General features: G+C 41.6%; 1 pseudogene across 1 annotated transcript in view; it reads right to left on the minus strand.

Annotated features, from left to right (window-relative positions):
- Window positions 1-22,747, minus strand: part of LOC144372358 (mitotic checkpoint serine/threonine-protein kinase BUB1-like) — a 216,638-nt pseudogene that overhangs the window by 73,826 nt on the left and 120,065 nt on the right. The gene's annotated exons all lie outside the window — the stretch shown is intronic.

The following is a 22,747-nucleotide window of genomic DNA, read 5'->3' on the forward strand; positions in this document are numbered from 1 at the left end:
CCAAAAGTAAGACTTCAAGGGATCACCTGTAACTAATATGCAACTCTTAACAGATATCTGTCAGTGGTCCTTAAAAAGAGCTAATAGAAATGCTTTCTCCACAGTTGGTGGTTCCCCTGAAAGGTGTGGAGCTGGGAAGGGGGAGCATCCTACTTATCATCGTCCTTGATTCCTTTGCAGGAATGGAAACTTCCCTAGGGATGGAGGCTTCCTTGGGATTGCAACCTCCAAGTCAGACATTTTGTCTGCCACAGCCTCCAGAATTCTCATACATCTGCAATAACAGAAAAAGCCAAATAACTGAGAAAAACTCACAAACTGAACTTGGGGACATTTCCACAATAACTCCAGTCCAGAGTTCTACTGATTTCTTGGCATTGCCTCCAAATCAAAGCCAGAAACAAACAGAGATTAAGAATTTGTGTGAGATTAACACCATGCTCTCAGAGCCACTGGATGCCTACCAAATTGCCATGGAGAACCAGGATCCTCCACTACTCCCTTTAGACATCCCTGAAATCCACCAGCTTCTGGCCTCCATTGGTCCTCTGGACCAAGAGGAGAAGCCACATTCTGACAATATCCTTCTAGAAAGGAATAGCCTGAGTCTTGAGGACCAAGGCACACTTGAAAATGCGAATGAATTTAGCAGTTGTTTGGGAGACCTCACTGCATTGCTGGGGGATATTCAAGGAACTGAAGAGCTCAGGAAGTTTATGATCAGTACACCAGTCCCACTTGGCTCACCAAATTTCGTTCTTCTAGGTTAAACCGTTCGTTTGCAGTAACCGTTTTCATTTTGAGGTTTCACTCTGTTTTCTCCTATATGGATACATGTAGTTGGAACTCTAAATCAAACAAGGTTTGTGCTAGCTCTTTGAAACTTGGCATAATAAAGTAGTTCCATGTTCTATTTCTATGGTTTGTTTGCTATTGATGTAGCCCAAAGCAGAGACTGGCGAAAATCACTTTCATTGAAAGGGCTTGCCCAGCTTCCAAAAAACTACGAATCTAGTTGAATCTCAGAAAATGTTTTTTTACCCAATCTTGATGACACTCTCAGGTAATGATCAGTACACCAGTCCCACTTGGCTCACCAAATTTCGTACTTCTAGGTTAAACGTTGCTTTGCAGTAACCGTTTTCATTTTGAGGTTTCACTCTGTTTTCTCCTATATGGATACATGTAATTGGAATTCTAAATCAAACACGGTTTGTGCTAGCTCTTTGAAACTTGGCACAATAATGTAGTTCCAACTTCTATCTCTATGGTTTGTTTGCTATTGATGTAGCCCAAAGCAGAGACTGGTGAAAATCACTTTCATTGAAAGGGCTTGCCCAGCTTCCAAAAAACTACGAATCTCCTGGAATCTCAGCAAATGTTTTTTCACCCAATCTTGATGATACTTTCAGGTAATGATCAGTACACCAGTTTCATTTTGCTCACCAAATTTCGTTCTTCTAGGTTAAACCGTTCGTTTGCAGTAACCGTTTTCATTTTGAGGTTTCACTCTGTTTTCTCCTTTATGGATACATGCAGTTGGAACTCTAAATCAAACACGGTTTGTGCTAGCTCTTTGAAACATGACACAATAAAGTAGTTCCAAGTTCTATCTCTATGGTTTGTTTGCTATTGATGTAGCCCAAAGCAGAGACTGGTGAAAATCACTTTCATTGAAAGGGCTTGCCCAGCTTCCAAAAAACTACGAATCTCCTGGAATCTCAGCAAATGTTTTTTTACCCAATCTTGATGATACTTTCAGGTAATGATCAGTACACCAGTCCCACTTGGCTTACAAAACACTTTTTCACCCAATCTTGATGATACTTTCAGGTAATGATCAGTACACCAATCCCACTTGGCTCACCAAATTTCGTTCTTCTAGGTTAAACCATTCATTTGCAGTAACAGTTTTCATTTTGAGGTTTCACTCTGTTTTCTCCTATAGGGATACATGTATTTGGAACTCTAAATCAAACACGGTTTGTGCTAGCTCTTTGAAACTTGACACAATAAAGCAGTTTCAAGTTCTATCTCTATGGTTTGTTTGCTGTTGATGTCGCCCTAAGCAGAGACTGGCGAGAATCTCTTTCATGGAAAGGGGTTGCCAAGCATTCAAAAAACTATGAGTTGCCTGAAATCTCAGCACTTTTTCACCCAATCTTGTTGATACTTTCAGGTAATGATCAGTACACCAATCCCACTTGGCTCACCAAATTTCGTTCTTCTAGGTTAAACCGTTCGTTTGCAGTAACCGTTTTCATTTTGAGGTTTTCTCCTATACGGATACATGTATTTGGAACTCTAAATCAAACACGGTTTGTGCTAGCTCTTTGAAACTTGACACAATAAAGCAGTTTCAAGTTCTATCTCTATGGTTTGTTTGCTGTTGATGTCGCCCGGTGTCCTGTATGCATCTAGAATTTGTACATCTATTTCCTTTTTTATATCTGGAAAGTTTTCTAAAATTATTTCATTCAACAGATTGCTCATTCCCTTGGTTTGGTCCTTTATATCTTCCTCTATCCTGATGACTCCTAAGTTTGTTTTTTTTATGTTATCCCATATCTCTTGGATGTTTTTCTCATGGTTTCTTACCAGCCTTTTCTGGGTTGGCTAGACTCTTTTCAAGATGATATATTTTGTCTTCATTGTGTGACATTCTGACTTCTATTTGCTCCACTCTGCTACTGATACTCTTGTTTGAGTTTTTAATTTGGTTCATAGTTTCCTTCATTTGTAGGATTATTGTTTGATTTTTTAAATAATCTTTATCTTTTGGAAAGATGTTTATTTGCTTCTTGAATCTGTTTTAAATGTGTTCTTTCATTATTTAAATTTTCTGTCTCATGTCCTCTATAAGATTCCATTCCATCTGTATAAGGTGTTTCTTGAGTTCTTTATTTGACCATTTTTCTGATGCCTCTAGGTTCTCCTGTAGATTTAGGCTGTCCTGCATTGTTTGTACTCCTTTTCTTCATTGCTTTTTTATGCTGCTCATGTTACTTCCGGTTCAGTTTGACTGCTGAGTTACTGTTTACTCCTACAAATTTATTTTGGTTTTGTGTATCTCCAGAGTCTCTCTTTTGTGATGGGAGACTATGACTAGAGATGATGAATTTTAATGCACTTTAAAGCAGATTCATTTGTTTTGTAAAATGCATATGGATTCTGATGGCATATAGCGATCTGAGGTTTGGTCTTGGGACTTATGTTTAGGTCGAGTGATGTGATGGTATAGAGGTTGGTATATCTTGTCAACCTTGGAAGATTGCTCTACTGATGAGGGATATTAACAGGAGAAAAGTCTGGAGTATTTGGGGGTAGCTGGGGAATTGATAGCACTATATAACACCTCAGAACATTTACCTATACACATTTAGTAAATTATGTATAAGCAGCATCATAATGCTTGGGAGGAAAGGTATTAGAAGGGAAGGGAAGAAGTTGCTAAAGAGAATGAGAGTAAACAGGTAGAATTCAAGAAAAGGGGAATAAGGAAATTGAAAAGAAATGAAAAGACAAAAAAATAAAAATATAAATATAAAAATAAAAAAATTTAATAATGCAGTGTTACTGTTCGATTAACTTCTCTTCCAATAGGTGGAGCTGTGCCCACCGGGCCATGCTTCTCCTCTCAATACACAGGAACCAATCCCTGTGAGTTGGCTTCTCCTCTCCCATTGGTCAGCTCTCCAATTCTGGGCACCCAGAGCCTTTCCTGGACTCCAGTCACGTCCCCGCTTTTCCTCCAGCCAGGCCCCTCCCACTGATGACGTTCACCACAAAACTGACTACACGCCTGGTCTCCGCTCCCAGGACCCCTATTTTCTTGAATGACTGGGCACACTATCTCTGTTTGCCATTCCCCCAGCCCCTAAGGTTGTGGAGCGTGGGGGCTGGGAACTGTTAGATTATTCTGCCTGCCCTCCGGTAGCCATGCCCATGGGAGCTGGCACCAGAGACCTTGATTTTCAGTGCTGGTGGGAGCGGTAGCCAGGGATCATGCTCCACTCCTGACTCACTCAGTCTGACAATCATGCTCACGGGAGAGCTGGGTGGGGGGCCCTTGAGATTTTCCCGCTGTGTGGAGAGGAGGGGCACGGGGGTCACACACCTGCAGACTCCAGTTTCAATGAAGCTGTCCCCTCCACTGATTTCTGGTGACGTCAGGTCTCTGCCATGGTGGTGTCCATTGTGAAGGGCGGCCGACCGTTCCCTTTGCCAGGTGTTCGATGCAAAGGGTGGGTCTGGTCCGGCTCTGCTAAGTCCTGTCTCAATCCTGGGCCTGCTGCCTATGAAGGCTTCATTGGTATCACCTCAAAAGGTTCACAGAGAAACCAAAGAGTTGTTTCTCTATTCCATGGGAGCATCTGTAGCACTGAGTCACGATGGCTTGGCAGGGAGATGCAGACAATCAACTAGAAACTGCATACAGAGAGCCTGAATTCAACCTCTCCAGGCTCGGTGTGGGTTCTGAGGGGTGCAAACTGCTCGCCCCAGATCCACTTTTCCCCAGCATTGCCTAGTGATCCTGAGCAAACAGCATTCAGTTGGTTTAAGACTCCCTTTGCCCACACAGCTGAAGAGGTCACAGAATTGATCTCTCAGTGCCCTCCGCCATGTGCCAAGTTCTCTTAGTTGAATCAGTCAGCAATACTCGATGTATTGCCATTGAGGAGGGCTTAATTTCAGAGTGTCTCATCCAGATTAATGGGAACAGCCAGAAACATCTACTGCCAAGTATCTGAACAAAGAGAGAAGGCGGAATTGCAATCTTCACAGTGAACTCTACAAATGTTGAGGCTTTTGCTGCAGCAGCCTCTATAGACATGGTCCCAGGGAAGACAGGTCAGGACTCAGACAGAATGTGGGTGGAGGCATTGGAGCAAGACCTGGAAGGCTGAAGCCAGTTTCTTTACTCACCAGTTTGGTGGCTCTGCCCAGCTCACTTATTCCCTCCAGCCTTTGTGGTCTTATAGGACAAATGGACACTGGTCACTACCTAGCTCCAGGATGCACTGAGTATTCACTTACTTTAAAAATACCCCTCCCCCAAAATCTTGGGGACAGTTGGTTTCTTCCTTTTTTCTTGTTTTCTCCAAGGCTTTCTCAGTCTTTCTACAGCTTTACCTTGAACGTTCTCTTAAAGCAACTTAAGACTATTTTCTATCATTCAGAACCTGCAATTTTTTCAACAGGAACCTTGAGGCTTACTTTGTGTGCTTGGAGAGACTAATAAATAAAGACTTGGCAGGTAGTTGAATGCTACATGAGCTAATGGCTTAAACGTCTTTCAAGGGGGTGGAAATAATTCCCAAGAATATTCATAGTGTTTGAAATAAGAATCAGCAATAATTGGGCCTATAGAAATTATATCTGGCCCTCTGATTGTACAATCTGATTATAAATTCTTGTACTTCATATAGGAACACGACTCAGCATTATTAAAAGTGGATTTTTCTTATGCATCTACAATTTCCTCCTTTTTTCATTTTTTGGCAATAAAATTGAGGTAATGAGAATGCTTTTGTTAAAAATGACCGGTTGAACTATTGCACAGTGAATTTTTTCAGACTCACTATGTAAATGAAAGGTATTTTGCTTTAACATTTATTGAAGTTTTATGTATTTTTTTATTTTTTGGAAGTACAACAGTCTCTTTAGGCAAACAATTAAGAAACAAATTTTTCCTTTAAGAAGCATGTCTGAGACTCATCACTGCACTGTGTTGCCTGATGCTATAGTGACATGTCATTCACAAAGTGCAGAGTGGTGTCTGAGGAATGCTCAGCCATCAGCACATGCAGTCACTCATTTTCTTCTTGGAGAAATGGAGCCCCAGAAAGGGGAGCCACTGAACCTCAGTTTTCCAGCAATTAGGCAGAGCACAGAGAGGATGGTCCCCAGCAACAGGTTCACAGTTTCGTTTATACCATCTGAGTGTCCATGGCATCTCATGGATATGTACCCTGCTATCAGCCGGTCACTTCACATCAGAGAGGAAAGCATTATCTGCAGCCGGATGCTGGGTCTTCTGCACAGAGCACAGCCTGGGCCTCTCTGGTCACCAGGGATCCCTAAGGGCCACTGTGCCTCATCAGTCTTGAGTGCCATCCTGCTCTATGGTGGCAGCACATTCAGCTGTCTGAGAGCATCCAGCTCACTGGCTGTACTTTTGGATCTTCTCTGACCACTGGTGTCCACCCCAGCCAGCCCCAGGGAGCACAGGGCCTTGACTGCTTGCTCCTGGCCCCTACTTACAGTGCCCAGTACACAGTTCTGGTTCCTAGATGCCAAGACAAAAGGCTATTTAATATGAGAGGACATTTTCTCCAAAGTCAATCATGGCTTAATTTAAGGTGTGAAGAGTTGATTTATGAGCAATATGATTATCTACACATCCAGGAGTACATTCAACCTCTGCAGAGTTAGACATTGGGACTGCAAAAGAAACTAGGAAGGGCCAGTTCTCCTCATCTCTCCAGGACTTTTCATCCCTAAGTTGGTATAGCAATAGACACCAAATGCCACCAAGGCCAGTCATCCCTTTTTCTTGAAAAGGCAAACAATTGGCTCAACTTTATTGCATAACTACATTTCTTTTGCATGATCATGGCAAGATAGTCTTTCCAATCCTCAAAATACTAGGTGTATTTTGAGCTCTGTATTTAGAATGAGATGGAAGAAGCTTAATATCTGCCAGGAAAGATCGCCTGTGTCTCTCCTTTCTCTTATCTTTTTTGGGGATGCCTGATGACCAATGTTGCTTCCCACCTGCACTGAGCACATGAGCTCCTGTGTCTGACAGTCCAACATGGTGGGCCTCCCTTCGTTCTTCTTCCCCCTGATAAATACTGCACTGGCTTTGACTACATTTAGAAGGAGATTGGATTTTCCCTGCTCTCTTTGAGTGGTAAAAGTCTATCTTTGGTCTGATGTTAAATTCAACAGCAAGGAAACCCTTTTTAACATAGAGGCTGGGATGCTTTTTCCTGGAAACATCTGCAAATGGGGTCGTGTGTGGCAACTGTCATTCAGAAAAGCCTGGGCAGGAGCTAACACAGACACATGTTGGAGTGACTCAGGGAAGGGCAACTCCTTTCCAGTTTAGAGGGCAGCAAAATTAACATAAAAATTTTACTTATTTTCAAAGCCCAGTCAACCTTGAATTTGGAGAGAGAAGTCGTTAAAGTCTGACCTAACTTGGACATATGATTATATTCCCAATAAACATTGGGAACTTCTTATGTTACCAAATACATCTGTAAAATATAAAAAAACAAATTATCTCCCAGCAAAGCTCCAAGACTGGGGGGTAGAGCTGTGTGAGCGTGCTTGAGTCTCCCCTTTATAAGTATTCCCTGACTGATGAATGGCTTCCCGAGGCCCCAGTCAGGACAGCTGGAAGGTCTCTCCAGTCATCCTTGCAGGGCCCATGCAGTGGCCTGACAAGAGTCTTCTCCCTTCCTGGCTTCTGTGGTTGGTCCCAGCTCAGTGAGAAGTGCCCACACCCCCAGGTGTGGCAGCAGGAGTGACCCCAGAGTACAGGGAGGGGCATCTACATAGAAAACCAAGTTGTGCACCTCAGAACTTGCTTGCAAGCCCCTGTGGTTTTCTTTCACCTTTTTAGTGCAACACAAATCTACCTTCTGTCTTCTTACCCAGGTGCCTCTCTTAGCACCTACAATGCCCTTCTCGCTCCCTCACAGTCCCAGGTCCTGGTCCCTGAGTTATTTGTGTCTTGCCACATGGAGGCCTTTGCTTCAGCCCCATCTTGATTGGCAGGAAGCTGTCTGATCACATGACCCAGCAGCATTCACCTCTGGCTTCACTTGTTGTCTGTCCTCAGCCCTGCAGGTGCTGGGCCTTGGTCTTGGGAGGGTCTGTTCCCAGCCAGGGCCTCTCCCAGGCAGAATTGCTTCTCTGGGTTGGAAGTCATCCTATCAATGGGCCTCCATCCTCACAGGCAGCTTGTTTTCTAAACGTTCCTTTCATGCTTGCCTTTGATGGCTGCATTTGTTGGGAATTTTTTTTTTTTTTTAGTTCTCTCAATTCCTTTCCTTTACCAGTTAGATCATACAGAGGTCCCCTGCACACATCTCCCCAAACCTGGGTTTATCAGAGTCTGGAGACCTTCTCTTCCCTGTTTTTGCCAGGCCTCTTGAGCTGCTGGTCTTTTAAAGCTTCACCTAATTCAAGTTTCCTTTCCTCCACATCTTCATTTCTGGGTTCCCTATTATAAATATGAGACATGCTTCTGGTTATGAATGCTAGGAACAGTAGGCACCCATGTCCTCTGTCTTTCTCTTCCATAGTCCCCCACACTACTCTGATGCTGTACCAATTCTGCCCCTTCCTGGCACAGCCCTGGGGACCCCATAAAGAAATTTGCTTCTAATAATCCCCTGCCTCAAGCCTCTCCCAATGGACTCTGCCTCATTAACATCTGGGAACTTCATTTTCTCCAGTTTCTTAAAACACAAATATGACTATGTCATATATAGAATTAAGGTTGGCTGATTGTTTATTTTCAAATAAATTGAAATCATGTTGCTCCATCCAGCAACCAAACCCAGAGAGCCACTTTGCCACTGAGCCTCCATTGCTGCCACTTGGATGTAGATTCACTTGCCTCAAGTCCCAGGGAGGTGGGGCTGCTGAGAGCCCTGCATCAGCCCAGCTCTGCCTCCTCCAGGTTTCTCCCAGGTGGGGCTTCCATTCAGTGGGTGCAGAGCATGGACGCTTGCTTTTGGGCCTCACATTCGGGGACATAGTGATGGCCTCATGGCCTGAAAGGCAGAAGGTTTGGTTCTAGATGAGGAACTTTTCTCGTGGCAAATTTAATCTGTTTTTTTGAGAGTGAAAGAACACATTTACATGGAAGGAGGAATAAGTAGACCTGGAAGTCACAGATGGACCAGGTCTGATATGCAGCTGCCACGTGGAGAAGAGAGATGGTGCCTGCTGCTTCAGTTCTGCCAGCCACTCCCACTGCCCTGCGCCCCAGGTGTCCTTGTTCAGGGTCAGCCATTGCATCTTAACCCACCTCCTGCTGACTTTCCACCTTCGACTGGTCTGTGTAGTAGCTGAATCCTCTCCCCACCTCCTCTGTGCTCTCCACCTGCCTTCCCTCTGCCTCCTGCTGATTCCTTCTGAGCCCTGGTCCCCATGTCCTCTTTGTCCTCCCTATTAGCCATGGCCACATCTCCTAAGCCTCTTAGCATTCTGGTGATGGCAAGTCACTATGTATGCTTATGCTGCTTCTGCAAGGGCCAGACTCAAGTCACAGGGATATCCTGGCACAACTACAGAAATGCCAGATAGCCTGCCCACCTGGAGCACTCTGCCTCATGTACTCAGAATACAGATGAACACAACCACACCCACCTGTCCCCAGCATACATCTGTCAGCAGAACTTCTAACCTGAGTGCATTTCTATGGAGACTGCTTCAGTAGTCTGTCTGTAGGAGCCCCTATGCATAGAATGCTTGGTGGCTTCAGTGCTGGCTCTCTGGGCCCCCCAGATCTTGCTAAACTGGAAGGGCACTTCCTGCCCTCAGGAAGCCTCCACTCTCCTGGCTTATTCTCCTCCTTAGAAGCTCTTCTGCTCACTGAGTCACAGTTGACATGTTTGTCTCCAACACTGGAACATCAGCTTAAAAGGAGTGTTGTCTTGTATGTCTAAGAATTCTGGTTTCTTGAGTACTCAGCAGCCTGGAATCAAAAGGATGATCAATAAAAGCTGGTTGCACTACTTTTATTAATTGCAATAAATGCAGTAGCAAATGAAGTAAATGCAAATGCACTTAAAAAGATTTTCTTTCAGTCTTCTGATTAGTAAAGATAAATGCACGAAAGTGATTATGAGGTGGTAATTAGAAAACTGTCTATGTCTATATATCAATGTCTATATCATAGATATATAGATATAGTATCTATATATATATATAATTTTATGTATCTACTATATGTGTTTGTGTGTGTGTGTGTGTGTGTGTGTGTGTATATATATATATGATGCAGACATTTAAAATTTAAGAAACTAGGTGGGAAAATATTCCAAAAATTAATTTTCTATACTGATGAACATAAATTTTAAAAAATATTCTCAGCTTCAAATTATTATAGAACAATAGAAAGATTTTGTTTCTAGAATCAAACCACACTACAGATTTAACATTTACAATAATTTGTCTTTTTAAAATTATAACAAAGGTAAAACAAAAGTGGTTAAACCTGAAGTCTAATTGCTAAGAGCCATAGCCAAGTAGTATGATGCATGGCATTTTTGGTTGATAGGTGAAGCCAGAAAGCAATTGATATGATATGATTATGATAAGATCTGCATTCTTATGGATATTAGACACCTGCTGTCCTCCTTGGCCTGCTAAGGGACACCTGGAGAGTTTCAATTGTTTGGTGAAGTGCAGTAGGAGGGCATTCCAGAGGAGGGACTTCCTGTTGGGGTCTGGGAGAATGCCAGGTGTGTTGGTCAGCAGTTCCCCCCCCCGCCCCCCCCACAGCATATGGGTCTTTGGCGCAGCAGTTTAAAAAATAAAGTTTGTTCCTGCTTGAGTGGATCGTGATTTTGTGCCCAGCCAGACTGATACATTAATTGCAAAATCGACAGTACAATTATTTTATTAAGAAGGTACTCAAGGCTTGTCAGTGACTCAAACTAATTTGTTACAAGAAGAATGAATTTCAAATTTCAAAAGGCTCAGTGCAGTGGAAAAGCTCTCTATTTTACTGAAAATAAAGAAATTGGCAAGCAGTATTCATATTATGTTTGTCAAAACCAAGTTAACTAAACAGTTAATGAAAGCATCTCCTGGTGAGTGGAATGGTTGGTTGCTGGAGGCCATTCCATGTGTGAGAGGAGACGCTGAACAAGAAGAAAGCCAGTGGATCTCCCAGAGCAATGAAATGCTACGTGTCTCAGAACCCACTTATAATGGAACAGACCATATTCAGGTACACTCTGTTTACACAGTTTTATATATTTTATTATTGCTACTAAATTAGAATAAGATTTAAAAATGTGCTTAGTATGAAAAATAAGAAAGCTATCTTTGACAACTAAAAGAAAGTGAACATGGAGTTGGGTGAGAAATTACTTTTTTCTTTACGATGAGGGGCTTTTGAGAGGAGGGAAGAAGATACATCTCACCTACTCACTGTCTGAAGGCTCAAAACGCACAAAAGCCAGAAGTGGGATGGGGGAACTCCCAGTGTGTGCCTTTGGCCATTTATTCAGAAAGAATTTTAAAAAACTATTAAGTGCCACATGATAGATGTTATCAGTTAAAACAAAAAGAAAAAAAAAATACATCTCTACTCTTAAGAATATCAGTGAAAAATAAATACATGGACCATAAATAACACCTGTAGACGGTAGTGCAGTACCTTAAATTTGGGGTCAGACAGACTTGGACTCTCAAATACTGACATTGAATTGTGATTCCTAATAGCTACCCAGCATTCACACATCACTACAAGTTAAGGGATCATAATGGAGTAAATAAGATGGTGTAATGACACCTGCCCATCGTTGTTTATCCATACCCTATGATCAATTGGTTGATTTCTTTGTTAGTGAATTTGCAATCCAGAGGTGGCTTCTATTAGCATTACTCTAGTTTACAGTTTAGATTGATACCACGTTTAACTCTTCTGACTTAAAAATACTTGAACATACAAAGATGAGTGCCTGACTCTGATAGCCCCATGTATGTTCATGGTTAGTTGTTCTGAAAATGGAAAATGCATTTCAAAGAACATAGAAGCACTTTAAATCAAAGGTAGAGAAACCAGGTCATGTCTCAATCAGAAGAAGGTGGTCTGTTTCCATTTATGCTGCACTTGTGGTGTGTGCAGGGTGCAGGGAACCAACCTATTACTGGGACCAAATCTCACCAAAGCTCAGCTCCTTGCTTCACCTACCTGAATCCCAACAGCCTGAAGCTAAAGCAATGACATCAGCAGAGTTTCCTTTGATAAGGGGAGTGATCATCCCTGTGCTCTCTAGCGTGGTAACCCCTGACCACATGGGGCTAATGGAAAAATGAGGGACTATGCTTCAAATTGGAGTAAAATATGCATAATGTAGAATTTGCTATGTAAGCACATTTAAATCTGTGACATTAAAATCATTGACATTGTTGTGCCTCCATAATCAACATTAATTGCCAGAATTTTCAATGTTTAATATATATATATATATATATATATATATATATATGTGTGTGTGTGTGTGTGTGTGTGTGTGTGTGTGTGTGTGTTTAGTTATTGTTGGATACAATACATTTATTATATTTATCAATTTTATGTGGTGCTGAGGATCAAACCCAGCACCTTGAATGTGCTAGGCTAGCACTCTACCACTGAGCTACAACCCTAGCCCCAGAATTTCCCATCTTGTAAATGTAAAACTTTGTTTGGACTAAACAATGATTCTGAGAACCTCATTTAAGGAGAATCACATAATATTTGTCTTTGTGACTAGATTATTTTACTTAGTGTACTGTACTCAAGGTTCCTCCACTTTGCAGAATGTACTAGAGTTAATTAAGTCCAAATAATATTCCACTGTGTATACATACCACATTTTGTTTATCCATTCATTCATCACTGAAAGTTTGGGATTGTTTCATCTTTTGAATGTGCAGAAAACTGAACAGATATCTGTTTGTGTCCTGAGAAGTTTGTTTCTTAGTTCACTTACTTTTAATTACTTTAAATATAACTGGCAACATGTGTGGTGGCTACCATATTGGGCAGTGATATCAAGGGTTTGGGTGGTACACAGAGCCCTTCTGGTCACTGGAGTGACATCCCTCAGAGAGAGACAGGTAGGGATAACTTAGGTGTTCTACGCTTGAGTCTTGTTGCTCACTAAATTGGTTGACTGTGTTTCTAGTTGTAGTGAAATATTGAGAAAGAATGAAACCCACAGCCACTCTGAGCAGGGAAAAGTTGAACCTGGTGGTGCAGGGGTGGGGGAGACAGAAAAATGCACCTTTGTTTCTACTGTCATTCCAACTATGTTTCAGAAGCCACAATGCCCAATCTGTCCTGTTGGTATTGAATGAAATACCTGCAACTGCTCTATGATTAGGATCAATATCCAAGCCATTATGCTGGCAAGAGAGGTAGCAAATTAATTTACGTGGATTTTCAGATTCATTATTATAAGCAGATGACAGCACATGCACTACAATGCAGGCCAGAAAAGACTGATATTATTTTAAATTAAAATCTATAATGCTAATATTCATCAACAAGTGCTTGTGTAGGCTGAAGTGCATTAATTTCCTCAATGGTTTGCCGAGGTGCATGATGTTTGCACATGAGTAGGGCTAAAAGGAGGGCTTTTAACTGAGAATGGTTAACACTTATTCATACAGTTTGATAGAAGCTAACATGCAAATTTCCTTACTAGTAATTCCCTAATAGGAATTAATGAAACATTTTTAAACACAAATTCCAAGTTCAGAGGACCCAGAAAGAAATATGCCAAAAGAAGAGAAGCAGGGGCTGTGGCTGTGGCTCAGTGGTATTGCACTTGTCTCACATGTGTGAGGTACTGAATTTGAGTCTCAGCACCACATACAAATAAATAAAAAAAGGCCAACAACAATAAATAAATAAATAAATAAATAAATAAATAAGAGAAGCAATGTCATGCTCCACTGCCTAACTTCATTAGATCTTTGTATGTATTTAAAATGGTGCAGCCAGTCTGCTTTCAGTCAGATGTGAATGGAAAAGACCATGAAGTGTAACTCTCAGAAGTACAGCCCTGGGTTGAAAGAAAGTTTTTCATAAAACAATTTTGGAATTTTTGCATCAAACTGAATAATAGTAAAGAAAAGTGGTTTTTTTTTGTTTCAAAATACAGAGATCAGACACTGTCTTGTAATTTCTCTATGAAAAGTGATATTTTATACTGTCAAAGCTTGCATTTTTTAATCATATGCACCTGAGTTTTTACTCAGAAAGTGATATGTAAATTCTATTTGCAAGCCTTCAAAAAGAGAAAACTTTAGTGATTGATTTATGGTTTGGATTTTCCAGTTATTTCCCCAATATTTTTAAAGAATTATGATCAAGTACATGGAAATATCATGGTAGATAGACTGCTCAGGTAAAGAAAATTTTCCTTTTTTCTTTTTTTACTTTGAAGATGACTTGACTGGTGTAAAGCATATTTACTTGAATTCATTTATATGAAAAAAATAGGTGTATCACCTCAATAGATAAAAACCTATATTTTGGCATACCAAGGTTTGAACTCAGGGGCATTCCACCACTGAGCCACAAACCCAGCCTTATTTTGTATTTTATTTAGATACAGAATCTAATTGAGTTGCTTAGCGCCTCACTTTTTCTGAGGTTGGCTTTGAACTCCTGATTTTCCTGACTCAGCCTCCTGAGCTGTTGGGATTACAGGCATGTACCACTGCGCCCTGCTAACATCTTTTTTTTTTTTTTTAAACAGGAACTATCCTGGGTAATTGCAAATTTAGTTCACTCTTTTTTATTCATTCTTTCTTTATATACTGAAAAAAGAATCTTTAAAAAATAAACATGACATGTAATTTATTAATGGAGAAAACATGCAGATAGCAGAGTTAGAGAACTAAAGTGATTTCTGCCCTGAAAAGACTGCATCTCTTCTCTTCCCACAATGACAGATCAGAACAAAATTGTCCAAGTAAAGGCAAAGTTCATTGAGTGGTGCTTGTAAGATGAAATTTTTTTTTCTACATCCTAGTAGAAGGGCTAGTTATAAACACATTCATTACAAGGAAATAAGGTAATGTCTTAGTTATACCACAATCCAAATTTCAGCTATCCAGTTACCTAGAGCAGAGCCACAAACCCTCAAAGAAGTGATTCTGGCCTCAGAGGTTCAAAAACAACTTTGATGAAGCTCAACTCTAATTTTTCAGGTGAGAAAATAGGAGCCCAGAAATGTCAGTATGATTGAGCCACACCTTGATTAGCTCCAAGTGGGCATTGCAAAGGCTTCTGGGGGCACCAGAAACCATCCCTGTAGTGATGAAAGCCTTGTGTGAGAGGAGAAGAGAACACAGCTATGGGATTCAGAGAACATCCTGGACAGAGCTCCAAGGTGACTCCTTGATTCCCTCCTCCTTTGTGCTTACACGGTTCAGGCCTTGCCTTTGGGGTGCAATGTGGTGATCACAATGGGGTGCCACTTCTGCTGAATGATCATGTGCCACATCTGATGAACTTGGTGTATGATAATGATCTCAAAATTATATTTCCTACTGATGTTGCAAATACCTTAGTTTGGGTAAGCACAGTTTATTATGTTCACCTAAAAATAAAATCACCTTACAGCGATCTCTCAGAACATGCCCCACTGCTAAGGAATGACTGACTTGTATTAGGGAACAGCCCTGGGTCTGGGGTAAGGTAGCCTGGGAGCCATTGCTTATGTGGCCACTTGTGAAGTACATTGTCTGGACTGGGTTTCTGATTTCTTTTTATAAAAAAAGGGGATGATAAGACCTATTTCTTAGGGTTTCTTTGATAGTAAATAAAGTGATGCATATAAAAATCTGTTGTGTACCCTGAGGTATTGTGAGATTTACACAGTTAGGCCATTCAACATCTCCTTGACTATAAAGTTCTTTGTGCACAGTGAACATTCAGTGAAAATCTTAAAAGTCTTTTGATTGAAAATCTTTTCTATTAAAGGACATAAACAAGCCACTAATTTTGATGTATATAGACAACATGAACATGAAGCCAGCATAGTCACAAGGCACATTGAAGGTCACCCCAGAAGCTTTCAGGCAGCACTAGACTTGTTTGTTTAGTTCTGCAAGATTTAGGTTCTTTCAGGTCTTTTCACATTTCTTACTTCGTGAAGCCCTGGGATCACTCCCAAATGCATGTGGTTCTTTTCTCATGTCGATTTGTATTTTTGCCTCTAGAAATTTGTCTGAAGGATTTCAGTGTCAAAGCAAGAAGGAGACCTGCTTACACAGCCTCAGACATGGGAACAAGGACCCAAACAAGCTCACATTGTGGATTCAAAGCTGCCAGGGCCTCAGACTCATGGGGATCTGCTTCTCTTCCTCTGGTGGCTCAGCTCCCCCCTTATGTCTCCCACCCATCTCCAACCATGATCAGTGGCTCAGCTCCCCAAGTCTCTTCTTCTACCTGTAGACTATCTCTCTGAGCTCTATCTGGAATGCTCCTCAGTGAAGCTCTTGCCCCCATCTGTCACGTTAAATGAATAGGAGTCCTTTTCAGAGACTGTGGTCATGCTTTGAATTCCTGTATAACAAATAGCCACCAAATGTAGTTCAAAAACAAACTGGAAACTAAACTCAGTAGTATAAGGAAGCAGCCAAGTGTCAGCCAATCACACATAGCTGAGCTTCAGCCAATCACAAGCTGCCTATCACCATACCATGCATGACAAGGCAAGGCAAACTCCTGGGTCTCAACAGGGGAGCCCTGTCTGTACTCAACTTCCCAGCCTAATCTGGAAATGCCCACCATCTACAGAGCAGAGCTCTCCAGCCTTCTCCTGGTTCTGAGAACTGCCTGCTTAAGGAATATTCAGGAATATTATTTGTTCAAATAAACTGTTCAATATAACTTCCACAACTTTCCTGTTAACTTCTTAACACACCTTCCTTTCAATGTGCCCTCTGAAGTCAATGATGACCTCCACATTGCTGTGAAATCCATGGGAAATTCTTGGCCTCATGAGATCAAAACCATGAATGGAATTTATTGGAGAGTGTTAAGACCACAAAGGAGGGGTCAAGCCCCTGACCCCCTCTTAGTGAGAAACTAATGTAACTGCATTTTTAAAAATAAATAAATAACAGCAGCTTCTACTTCAAGGCCTGTCCTAAGGAAGAGGGCATGACCCTTGTCTTTGGAAAAACCCACAGAATACTCCTAAGCACATACCCACCCTGCTGAGTTGTTTGTCTGTAAATAACAGGAGAGGTCGGTGGCACCAGGTGTTACTGACTCAGGCTAGGTGAGGACCCATAGCAACCCCCTTAGCAACCTTCAATCAGCATGAGACAGGGAAAATACTTGAAATGCCAGATGACCCCCAATTAGTTTATGGTGGTTGATAACATGTTGGGAAACCATTTAGTATAGCACGTATATCCCTTGTGGCCTAAATTAATAAGTTCAAACAAATCCCCCTTTTGTATTAACCAATCACCCCTACCAACTTGTTCCCACCATTGAATGTGCTAATCAATGTTGAGTTTTTGTTTGACTTTCCCGTGGTATGAAATTTTTTGCTGTGTGATGTTGGGATGCATACAGTATCCCCCCAAAACCTATAAAATCTCACTGAACAAAGGGCCGGGACTCACTCCTGCATTGGGAATGGTTGTGAGTCCAGGCTTGAGCTTGCAATAAAGACTCTTGTGTGATTTTATTGGGTTCAGCTCCTGGAGGTCTATTGGGGTTCCATGAATCTGGCATAACATTAGCAGTTTTAAGATCTCTTAGCTCATTCAAGAACTCAGAATGACACTCTTATCCTGCTTCTTTCCAACCCAAATGGCTGTGCAATCTTAGGTAAAAGGCAACTTCTTTGCTGTTTTTCTAACTTCCTAAGTCAGTTTGCCTTGGGGCTCAATTCTTGAGCTCCCTGTGTAGATCTTTCCCTGAGGCATTGTTCAGTCTCCTGACCTTGGATGCCAAGTCTAAAACAATAACTCCACCCCCAGATTCTTTTTCTAGCCCTGTTTTTCCTCTCAGTCTTTCTTTTATGGAGTATTTTACATCCTCCTATCATGACAGAAAATATTCAATAGGAAATATCACAATTGCCTTATTTTGTGGATGAGGAAACTGAGGTACAGAGAGTAAGAAAGCTGGGTGTGAAGTCAAGTGAGAGCCCCAGGTCTGTATTCTTAACTAATGTATCAATCCACCCAATATGGCCAGTGAATGTCTTAGGAGAGGTAGTGATTAATTCGTTTTAGTTGCTGGGAAGTGATTTTTCTCTCCGCTGCACCACTACCCATTTGTTGGCTTTGTCCATTCAGGAAATAATTAATCAATGTTTATGTGTGTTTTGTGGAGCTTGCATTTGGACTGCACTTTTTAGTCTCCAGAATGATCTTTCTTTTTCAGAGAAATTATTATAATTATTTTATTTTATTTTATTATTATTAATCTCTTTTTTAGCTTCTCATTTTTAAAATTTATTTTTATTGACTTTCAAAAAAAATAAATGACAGCAAAATGCATTACAATTCTTATTATACAAATACAGCATAATTTTTCATATCTCTGGTTGTATATAAAGCATATTGACACCAATTCATGTCTTCATACATGTACTTTGGATAATGATGTCCATCACATTTCACCATCCTTGCTAACCCTTGCCCCTTCCCTTTCCCTCCCACCCCTCTGCCCTATCTAGAATTCATCTATTTCTAGGATGCATTTTTCCAACAGATTCTAGGGTAGGTAGGGCAGGAATTGTGAGTTTTTCTGTCATTTCCATTCTAGGAGGTGTCTGAACCAGCTTGGTATTCCTCGACCCTCTCAGGAGCTGCAGGTATCTAAGGAGAGGCCTGGGCACTCTACTTCTCTAGGAAGGCCTAACACTTCTCCGTTTCTCATCATGGTCCACCCCTCTGTCCTGTAAACCTTCACCAAAGACCCTCAGATCACCTCTTGTTTTGCATTCTCCATGCCCATCCCTGGACAACCAGAACTTTGAAAGGTCCTATTCCAGCTCATGGGCAGATCTCTTCCTGAGAAGCTGCCTCCATTAACCTCTCTCACTCTGATATGTGTCCTTTCTGCCTCAAAGAAACAAAATCTAACCTCAAATAATGTGCACACTCCCCCCTGAGAGCCAGAGTTGGGGCTAGAAGCTGGGTCTATTGAGAGTCCTTGGGGGCATTTCCAGAAAGGTCTCCTGGAGCAGGGTCCCTGATCTGTGACAATGTCAGATGTTGCTTTACCATGCAAGACATGGCTTGCAGCCTTCTCACTTAGGTAGCTGGATTATTATTCCACTTTTATTTTTAGAGCCAGAGTAGACATGATCAATGTAATTTCAATGCTCTGATCATAAAACCTCCATGTTAATATTTCCCTTTTAAATTGAGTATTTATGAGTCCTCTAAGAACCACCTGGATATTCTATCTTAAGGTCCCAAAGTCATTTAGCTATAAATTATTGAATATTCTCTTAGACTTTTTTCCTTGGTCTGGACTTGATTATTTCTAATAATCATAAATGCCCCTCTAACATTTCAGACATGCAGTGTTATAGTAATGCCATCAGCCAGAATTGAAGCAGGGTGTCCCCATGTGTCCCCAGCCCAGTGCTGAGAGGTGCAATGACCTTCACACCTTATATTGTACAGGAGAGAGGGTGAGGAGGATGCTGTGTGAGGGGTCCGAACTTATTGGATATTTCTGTCTTACCTTCTGGAAACATGTGCTGGCCTCTCACCGAACTCTGTGAGCAGTGCCTGGTGATATCTCTGAAGCCAGTTCCTTATAAACATATTTAAAAGTGGTATGTAGCATGGTGCCCAAAACAATGTGGGCTCATCCTTACCTTCAGAGGTCAGGACAGTTGTATTTTGCCAGGCTGCAATGCAGCCGTCACTACAACCTGGTGTGGCTCAGACTCGCTCCTGTGCTGGAGCCAGGCCCAGGCTCTCATCTCTACTTCTCCTGACACCTCCTGACATGCCTGTCTTCACACAGCTCTTCTGGTAGACTGAGCAGCTGCAGATACTGGTGCTGAGTTTATCAGAAGGTGCAGGCTGCCAAAGCACAGTTACAGGGAGGCGAGAGGCAGGGCAACCTCTGACTGGGCTGTGACCTTTTCTGTTCTGAGCTCTATTCCAGAGCCAGTGACCTGACAGAGCAGTGGCCCAGAGAACCATCTTCTCCTCATGTGATCTCACAAACCAGAGATGCTTTTCCTCTACTCCCAACACCCTTAAAAAAACCCTGACGTATTTCTGAGCTTAATTTTGCAAATGTTTGTGCCTGGTGCTTCGGCTGGCCTGGACCCAGCACTTGCAGCCCTTCACCGGGTACCTGTCCATGTGCTGTCTAGTCAAGCTGCAGCTTTTGAAGGTTGTTTCCCATCCCCTGGATTATTCCTGCTCCATCCAAAGAAACTCAAATAAATCATCAGCCAGGAGGAGATGGGAAGTCCATAATAAGAAAGCAGAAAAGAGTGAAAGAAAGTCTTGAAGCCTCACCCTGCCTCCAGAAAAAGAGGAGAAATTGGAAGATTTGAACTGCAAGTTAGATTTAGAAACTTTTGCCCTTCAGTTTCTTTTCAAACAAAATGTGATAATCTCCAAAAGACCTTTTATTGAAGTCATAATAACTAGGCTTTCTATAACTATGTCATGAATTAACAAAAGATTAAATTATTAATTTGCTTTTAAATCATCATTAGGTTTATTAATACTAAAATTACTCTGCTCATGAATACCTTTTAGATGGTTTGCTGTGACACTGTGAACTAAAGGGAAAAATGTTATTTGCTAATGACTTTAGGTGACAATTCAATAGATACTCACTTTTTGTTTAAAAACAGATAAAATAAAACGAAGAAGATGTTCATGGGACTACACCAGCATTTTGGAAACCTGAAGACAGAGGTGAGTGCAACTGGCCCCATTCACCAACTCATGAGAAGTCTGTGGATTTCATATTAACCATCAATCCTGCTCTCTAGAAAATCTGTGCCACCAACAGACATGGAACAAGGAACCAAAGAATGAGAAGCAAAGTTTCCTGAACAGCCCTCTGGGAGAAAATGCACAAATCACTCATTGCTTTTATTAAAAAAAAATTATAGTAACTATACCAGGGATTGAACTCAGTGGTCACTCAACTACTGAGCCACATCCCAGCCCTTTTTTGTATTTTATTTAGAGACAGGGTCTCACTCAGTTGCTTAGCATCTCACTTTTGCTGAGGCTGGCTTTGAACTCAGGATCCTTCTGCCTCAACCTCCTGATCTGATGGGATTACAGGAATATGTCACCATGCCCATAATCACTCATTGATTTTAACCTTCTCTCAAGCCATCCAATGATTAACAAATATTTTTCTGCAGCAATGAGTTCCCAGGCACTGCAAAGCTGGCACATCAAAGGGCCAGGGGTTGCAATCTGCTCACCATCACTACTTATCACAAACTACCTAATCACCAACTTGAAATCCTGAGTCCCACCAGACACCCCTCAGCATCTTTCCCTCTTGGCATCCACACCCCACAGTCAGCACATTTGTTTCCAAAGGCCTCACCTTTCTCCAAAGCCACCAACATGGGCATCCAACTGCCTTGTGACTGCCAGCCTGTCCTCTTGCTCATCTGTCCTCTACCCTCTGCCCTGTACTCTTTGTACAAAGCATATCTGGTTGTGCTCTTCACTTGCTTGAAACTAACTTTAAATCAGGGCTCAGACATCTGCATCCTGAGAGCATCCTGTCTCACAGGGAGTCCCAGACCTGCAATGAGAACCTCTTGGTGAGCCTTCAGATATGTCCTTTCATAAACTCATTCTAAGGCCAATAAATGTGGATGTCAGGGGGTGAGCTCCAGGCACTAAGAACTTCCCAGGTGACTCCATGGACAGCCAAGATTCCACAGTTCTGTTCTCTGCTCAGATGACTGAAAAATGAGCATAGGTGTGGGAAAGTGCCTCTCCTCAGCATGGGGCCTTTGTTTTCCTCTTCCACCTCCATCCACTGCCACCAGAAATCCATGCACATCATTGAAACATTGATTACTAATTTTCCTATGTTTCAAAAGATATCTGATGCCAAAGATTCAATTGTCCATAACTCACATTGATAACACACTTACATTGTCCATACTGGCCTGCATTTATTAAATTTTTAGTTATGTCTCCATAAACCTACCTTGAAAATTCAAGTGTAACAACTTTCATGGAAGTATACACTTTCCCCTGCCTCTTTTCCCCTTTTGGAGTCCTTATTCTCTCAATTTTTTTTGAAGTTGTATTGCAGCTGTTAGTATTTCTAACATTATATGTGTATGTATATGTGTTCATGTGTGTGTACAAATGCATATAAATGTATAACATTTTAGTGATCCTTTAATTTAACAAAAATATTCCATTGAATGTATCGGCATTCTGTGTAGTCTGGGAAGAGATAAGAAGAGAGAGAATTGGAGAGAGATTAGTTTTGATGTGTTGTTTCATATTATGGGAGCAGACAATCTGAAATCCATGGCACTTGTCAGCAGGCTGGAAATTTAGGAAAAAGTAGATGCTGCAGTCTCAAGTCAATTCCATAAGTTAGCAGCTTGGAAACTCAGATGAGTCTTCTATTTTGCAGCCTTGAGAAGAATCCTTTCTGCTTTAGGAACCTCAGTTCTTACTCTTCAGGCTGTCAACTGATTAGATGAAGCCAACCTACACTATAAAGGGTGGCCTATGTTACTCAAAGTCAATGTTAATCACAGCTAAGAAGTATTTTTCCACATCTAGACTGATGCTTAACCAAACAACTGGGGACCATAACCTTGCCAGCTGGACACATAAAAATAGCCATCAAAGAGTGGTGGTCCTTAAACTTACCCACTGTGCTCACTGGTTTTGACTGGAGCCAGCCTGTGGATGTATCTGGTTGCCTTGCTCACTCTCTTGCTTTTGCACTTTTGAGAGGTCTCCAGGTTTTTGCTGCTCTGAACCTCAT

The sequence above is a fragment of the Ictidomys tridecemlineatus genome, assembly GCF_052094955.1.
Source record: "Ictidomys tridecemlineatus isolate mIctTri1 chromosome 12 unlocalized genomic scaffold, mIctTri1.hap1 SUPER_12_unloc_7, whole genome shotgun sequence".
NCBI lineage: Eukaryota > Metazoa > Chordata > Mammalia > Rodentia > Sciuridae > Ictidomys > Ictidomys tridecemlineatus.